Source organism: Eriocheir sinensis, unplaced genomic scaffold, assembly GCF_024679095.1.
Source record: "Eriocheir sinensis breed Jianghai 21 unplaced genomic scaffold, ASM2467909v1 Scaffold466, whole genome shotgun sequence".
Taxonomy (NCBI): domain Eukaryota; kingdom Metazoa; phylum Arthropoda; class Malacostraca; order Decapoda; family Varunidae; genus Eriocheir; species Eriocheir sinensis.
In genome coordinates, this window is record NW_026111794.1 from 256,313 (window position 1) to 264,187 (window position 7,875).

The window sequence follows — 7,875 nt, forward strand, 5'->3', positions numbered from 1 at the left end:
GGTGCTGCCTGTAGCGCCGGTAGGCTCTCTTGAGGGGCCTCTTCGACGACCCCAGCCCGTTAGTGGCGCAGGCGAAGTTTATCTATAGTGGCTGCCGTGATGTGTGACTCTTGCCTGGCCCGTGCCGCACCCCGGTGCTCCACTTGAACAGGTCGCTGAGATCAGGGTTGATTGAAGAGCTGGGCAGCACGTGGGTAATCTTCCGCCACTCGGCGATGGTTGAGAAATCAGCGTGTTTCGGTGGGACTGGAACCTTCGTCCACGGACTCACCACGCCCACACGCTGACACTCAGCCACCGCCTGGTCGAGTCGGGGCGGGGCGGGGCTCGGCGGGGCGGGGTCGTGGGTCGCATAGTTAATGGACGATCACTGACTCTCTCATCCTTTATGTAAGAGTGATTTGACCTGCCCGTGTGAAGCTCCCCCCTTCCCTCCCTCTCCCCGCCGCTCCCTTCCTCCCTTCTTCCTCTTCTGGCCTCTCCCTCACTCTCTCCCTCCCTGCAGAAAACTACCCTCCATCCTTATAAACAGTATCTACCGACATCCTAAGGCCTGTTCTACTTCATTTGATCACATAGAAGACACATTGAGGGCATTAATTATGCGTAAAAAGACATTTTTCTTATTAGGTGACCTCAACGACAACCTCCTCCTACCCAACAGTAAAGTATCACGTATAATAGCCAACAATAAGCTCACACAAATTATAAACACACCCACACGAGTGACACCCACTTCTGCAACCCTCCTAGATGTGATCATCACTAATAAGCCAGATTTTGTCACTCATTCCTACGTAATCCCTTGCACGATCGCAGACCATGAGCATATAGGTGCTTCTGTCAACATCCTTCAACCCAAGCGCCAACCCATCACCGTAACTAAACGTGACCTAAGAAAATATAACAGCGACCTTCTATGCTCCCATATCCTAGAGGAAACCTCCACACTAAATGAAATATTACGCACTGACTATGTCGATAAACAGGTGTCTATACTAACATCTGTCATTACTACCAGTCTCGACAGAAGTGCTCCGATATCTAATATCGTTCTTCACCGACCCCCCGCACCTTGGATCAATGATGAAATTAAAGAGGCATCAGCAGAACGCAAGAAAGCTCAAAGGATATTAATAAATCACAGATATAACATGATTATACAGCAAAACTATAAAAAAATAAGGAAAAACGTCAAACGTCTACTAACCACTTCAAAGAAAAATTACTACCACCAAGAACTACACACCTGCAAAAATAACACAGCTGCAACTTGGAACACATTAAAAACTATTATTCCTAGTAAAACACAGAGCATGACCCACCCGCCCCTTGAGAACATAAGTGAAAAAGCTGAAGACCAGAACACGATCATCTTAACTGTAAAACAGCTTCAAAATATTAAATCGTTTGGTTGTGATAACATTTCCCTAAGGTTTATCAAAGACTCACTTATAGTTATCATCTTCTACCTCACAACCATCATAAATACCTCAATCGTCACAGGCATTTTTCCTGCCTCCTGGAAAAACGCTGTTGTCACCCCACTATATAAAAACGGAAACCCAGACGAAATAGGAAATTATCGTCCCATCTCTCTACTTCCAATTTTTTCAAAAATATTAGAAAAGGTAGTTGCCAATCAATTAATGTCATTCCTGGAACGTAACAAACTTCTCTCTCCAACCCAACACGGCTTTAGACCAAAACTCTCTACAGAGACAGCGCTGCAAGTCAGTACCAATAAAATTTATGATAATATAGATAACAAACAAATATCACTTTTAACACTCTGCGACCTTTCTAAAGCCTTCGACAGTGTCAGCCACACCATCTTACTCCGAAAACTTCAACAGATTAATGTTGACACCTACTGGTTTGACAATTACCTTGATGACAGGCCACAGTCAGTCCGCATTAAAGACATCTTCTCATCCAAGAAATCAGTAGCCTTTGGAGTCCCCCAAGGTTCAATACTAGGCCCAACATTATTCAATATCCATGTAAATGACATATCTACCTATATCAATAACTGCCTTCTAGTACAATACGCTGACGACACACACTTCCTCCACAGCGGTAATATCAACGAAATAAATACTTTAATAAAACTGAGATCACTTTGAAACAAATAAGAACCTATTTTCTACAGAACGGCCTTCAGCTAAACATCAATAAGACACAATGTATCTTCCTAGGCACACACCAACTCCTGGCACACATACCTAATAATACCACCATCAGATGTGCCGATGGCGTTATACAACCCCTCTTCCATGTTAAGAACCTTGGCTTACATCTGGATTCACACATGACCTTCGACAGACTAGGAAAACTAGGAAACTAGGAAAACAATGGGAACCTTAAATTTCATTAACAGACACAAAGATCTTTTCAATAAAGAAACATGCATAATGGTTATACAGACTTTGGTATTAAGTATCATAAAATACGGCATCACAATATGGGGGACAACAAACTCAACAAAGTGCAAAAACTACAAAACTTCGCGATAAAAGTGGCAGATGGGAAAGCCATGAAATACGATCATGTCACTCCATTATTTAAAGATTTACAATGGCTTAAAATCAAAGACCTAATCACCTTTAACCTCATAACAAAAGTGTTTAAGCAGAAAATAAAAGATTACCCAGACCACATCCTCTCTCCCAACTGTTAACTATATGACAGACTCAACAACAAGACAACAAAACAATCTCTACGTCCCGAGAACCAACACCGACACAGGTGCAAGAGCCTTTCATGTATTAGGTCCTAAATTATGGAACCAACTACCGAATGAAATAAAAGACTCATAATCTGACCACATTAAAATCAATTCTTAAAAAGAAGCTGTTGACCTCTGCGTGAATGTATTATCTACTCCATTGCCTTATGTATATTCTATCATGTATATTTAGATGTATAATACACCATGTATATTTATATGTATAACCTACCATGTCTATTTAGATGTTTAGAATAACCACTTTTTAGTGGAAATAAAAGTTTATTATATTATTATTATTATCATCTCCCTCTCACCTTGCTCGCTCCCATCGTGCTCCTATTCCAGGCCTCCTCCCTGGGACCGCTGGGTTATTCATCGCCGCCGCGCCGCTGTCCGCCGCGGAGGGGATTAACTTCTGGTTATTTCAAGACCGGGTTACAGGAGAGTCATGTTGTACACGACCAGAGTGCAGAGTTTTGTTTGCCTCTCTCTCTCTCTCTCTCTCTCTCTCTCTCTCAAGATGGTCTAATTGTTTTTCATTTGCTACATGTGTTTGGAAGTGTAAGTTAATTAATTTTATTTCAGTTTTATATTTTTTTCAAGACACAAGCGTCAACACGCACACGCTCAGAATCCCGACTGTTTTTGTTTTGTTTGTTTTGTTTCTTTCTGGGTCAAGGTGAAGTTTAATTGTTTCGTGTGTTGTCATTGTAGTGTTAAGTGTTGGAAGTGCAGCCTCTGTTTGTCCTCTCCATTTATTTATTTTATTTGTTTATCTATTTTTTGCACCGCCTTCTCTCTGTCTGTCTGTCTGTCTGTCTTTCCAATAAATACAAGCTTTTTTTAAGGGAAGGTGAAGTTTGTTTGTTTTTCACTGGGTCTAAGAGCTTGGAGTGTCAGTTTGTTGTCTCTTTTTAGTTATTTATGTATTTCATTTATCTGTTTTTTTTTTGCACCGCCTTCTGTTGACCGGTCTGTGTCGTCGCCGCGCTGAAGGAAGGAATTATTAATGTGTTTTCAAGCAAGGGAATGTATTGTTTGTGGAGACCTTCCTCACCTCTTGACACACACACACACACACACACACACACACACACTCTCTCTCTCTCTCTCTCTCTCTCTCTCTCTCTCTCTCTCTCTCTCTCTCTCTCTCTCTCTCTCTCTCTCTCTCTTCATTCTTTTCTTTTATGCTTCCTTTCACAGAACAAAGTCATCTATCTCTTTCTCCTCTCCTTGTCCCTGATCTCTCTCTCAATGGTTTTTGAAGCCTGTACTTGTTTTTTATGCTTCCCTTTACTTGCTCAAACATCCAAGTCTTTTCTCTCTCTTCTTCTCCTTGTTTCTTCTCGTCTCTCTCGGTCACTTTTCACTCGCCCACACCAGCGGCCCTCTTGTATACGCTTCCCTCGCCCGTTACCTCCTGGCTCTTCTTTCTCTCACGATCTTCTTAACATCAATCGCCGCTTCGAGTCTCCCTCTGCAAGTTGTGTTCTCCTCACGTCCTTTGCTTTGACTCGGGTTTCTCTTTTAACTCTGTCTCTCTGTCTTACCCGCTCTTTCTCTGTTCTCCTCCTCCTCGTCCTCGTCCTCGTGTTCCTTGTTCTTCTGTTGCTCCTCGTTCTTTTCGTTCTTCTTCTCGTCCTCCTCCTCCTCCTCCTCCTCCTCCTCCTCTTCCTCTCTCTCTTAAGGTGTTATGTAGTGAGATTGTCGGTCATCTCCTTGCCTCTCTCTCTCTGTTTCTGTCTCGCTTTATCTTTGTGTCTTTCTCTTTTCTCTTCTCTGTACTTTTCTGTTATTGTTTTTTTCTTTAATTGGTGGTCTACTACGTTTTGTTTGTTTGCTTTACTTATTTTTTCTTATAGTTTTTCCTTTGTTTTTTCTTTATCGCGTCTTGTTTCTTCTATTTTTTTCCTTCCTCCTCCTCTTCCTCCTCGTTTTTCTTGCACTTCTTTGATTTTTACTTTTTTCTTTGTTTTTATTTTTTTTATTTAGCCTTTACAATTTTTTCCTATTTTTTCCCCTCCTCTTCCTCCTCCTCCTCCTCCTCCTCCTCCTCCTCCTTGAGTGACTAATACCCCGTTCACACTGTACCGACTCTGGGCCACAACTACCCACGACTCTAGGGTACACGAGGTCTTGGGTGTTGATGTGAAAGGGTCGGGCATGTTGTGAAAGAGGTCTTGAGACTGTTGCCGAATACTGCGACGACGTCGTGGCAGGAGTCTGGAGTTGTGAGGGTTAGCACGACATGCTGGCAACTAATTGGCCGAATGTCCCAGACAGTCGGCGAGACACCAAGACCTCAAAAAAACCTCCCCCCTTCTTGGAGCGTGGGAACCAACTTGTCAAATGGAAAAGTCGCTGGGTTGTCGTGGCCCAGAGTCGGCACAGTGTGAACGGGGCTTTAAAGCGACTCAATCTCTTTACGCTGGAAAAGAGACGCTCACGAGGAGATATGATACAGGTGTTCAAGTACCTGAAGAACTTTAGTAACATCAACTACTCCAAGTTTTTCGAGCTACAAACTAACTTAAGAACTAGAAGCAATGGTCTACATATCCAAGCGATGCGGTGTAGCACAGACATTGGCAGGAGTTTCTTCTCAGACCGAGTCATCCGCCACTGGAACAATCTTCCCTCAGAATTTATAAATGCAAATACCATCAACTCCTTTAAAAACAAATCGAGCGTCATTTCGTTGCGACAGCAGTAAATTGAATACCGAAGTGCTTTCATCTGCTCTGCGGCACCAAATGACGGTCGAGCAGATTAAATCACCAGAGCGGGCAACCTCGTGATGAGCTAGTAGGCTTTCTGTTGCCTACATTTTCATGTTTCCATGTTATAATAATAATAGCGGCTGCAGGTTAAGGCAAGGGGTATGTGTACTATACAAACAGCAGAAGTATTAGGAATAAGATAGATTTATTAAGGGGAAAGGCGTGCGTAGAGAAATTTGATATGATAGCGATCACAGAGTCATGGATAAACACTGCAGACAGACACTTTCTCCCAGAATTAGAGATTGAAGGGTATAAGTTATTCCACCAAGATCGAATAGGCAGGAAGGGGGGTGGGGTCGCACTCTTCGTCAGGGACAATCTTAAGTGTGTCATTAACAACTCAATCAAGGAAGATAGCAATACAGAATCCCTCTGGGTAGAAACAATAGGTAGCAAGGAGAAGCTTGTCATCGGAGTACTTTACAGACCGCCCAACCTTACCAGGGACAGTAGCCAACCCCTTTTACAAGAAATTAGTAGGGCGTCAAGATATAGGAATGTGTGTGTAATTGGGGATTTCAATTATAGGAACATAGAGTGGGATACTTTATCTGGGGCACGGACAAAAACTCACCGGACAAAAACTCACCGGACAAAAATTCACCGGACAAAAACTCACCGGACAAAAACTCACCGAAAAATATTTAAGGACAAAAACTCACCGAAAAATATTTAAGGACAAAAACTCACCGAACAATATCTAAAGAATTTTTTTTTTAATAATATAATAATTTTAATTATTCATGATTTGTTGAAGAGTTTCATTTGAAACATGGCTCGACACAAATTAAGACATCTTACGATGCATTACGAAATATACATCGAAATACTATCCGTTATTGTTTTAGTGTTCTTCGAAATACTATCCGTTATTGTTTTAGTGTTCAATTTTCTTTCACCATATCAGTAGCAATGGAGATTATCAAGACCAACAAGGGTGGGCAAAAACTGTGCCTTCATGGATATATATATGTGAAGAAGATATCGAAGAATGAATGGATACGATGGCAGTGCTGTCAACAATCAAGTCTAAAATGCAAAGGAGCCTTGACTACGGATGTAAATGTAAGTAGTTTCTAAGATTATACTTCCCTTAACAGTTTTGATCATAAACTTTTGGTTTTTTTTAACCATTAACTAACAGTTGCTAATTTCTTTGTTTTCAGTTGCAGAATCCGCGCTCCTTTGTTGATCACAACCATGAAGCAGACGAAGCCTTAGTTTCTGTCACAAAACTAAGAACCACCCTAAAACAGCAGGCGAGAGAAACTAAATGTCGACCAAACCAGCTGCCTGCTCAGGGGCTGGAGTCTGCAAGTGACGAAGTTCGTGCCAACATTGGTCACCTGGACACATGCAGGCGTGATCTTCGTCGGCAGAGGCGAGGCGTACTACCTAAAGAACCTGCAAATGTACGTGAACTAAATATTACAGATGCCTGGAAACGTACGTCTGGTGAACAGTCAAGACGATTCTTGTTGTATGACAGTGGTTCGGATGCCTGTAACAGAATGGTTGTATATGCTACTGATGAGTGCTTACGATTAATGTGCCGGGCCCGTACGTGGTTTATGGACGGGAATTATGTTATGGCTCCAGAAATTTTCAAGCCACTTTATGTTATTAGAGTACGATTAGGTGAAACAGCAGTTTCCTGCGTTTATGCATTCTTATCTGGAAAGTCACAGAGTGTATATGAAGAAATGCTTCAAAGTATTGTAGATGGTTGTGAAAGGCTAGGATTCACACCAGATCCCACAGAAATTGTACTAGATTTTGAAAAAGCCGCCACGCAGGCTGTCAGTAGCATTTTAGGTCCTCATGTATCCACTAAAGGATGTTTCTTCCACTTGACACAAAGCACATGGCGTAAGATACAGGAATTAGGTCTTGTGAATCGCTACCGTGAATATGATGATTGTAGGCTGTTTTGTGGAATGATGGATGGTTTAGCATTTCTTCCAATAGAAAAGGTCCAAGAAGGTATGGCGTTGTTGAAGGACAACACTCCTGAGGAATTTGAAGACCTCCTTTCATACTTTGACAGGACATATGTTACAGGTACATTCCGCCATGTTCGACTTCCTCAAAACAATGAAAATCCAGAATCACTGCAATGCAATGTTCGACGACTTCCACCCTCTTTTCCGCCAGATATATGGAATGTACACAACAACACATTAAATGATGCACCTCGAACAAATAATATGAGTGAAACTTGGAATTCATCGTTCAAGCAGCTTGTTGGTCATTCCCACCCATCTTTTTACACTACTATTGATAACATTAGGAAGGATGAAGCCATAGCCAAAACCATGATACTACAAGATGACCGAGGCGAACCTCCAAAAAAGAGAAGAA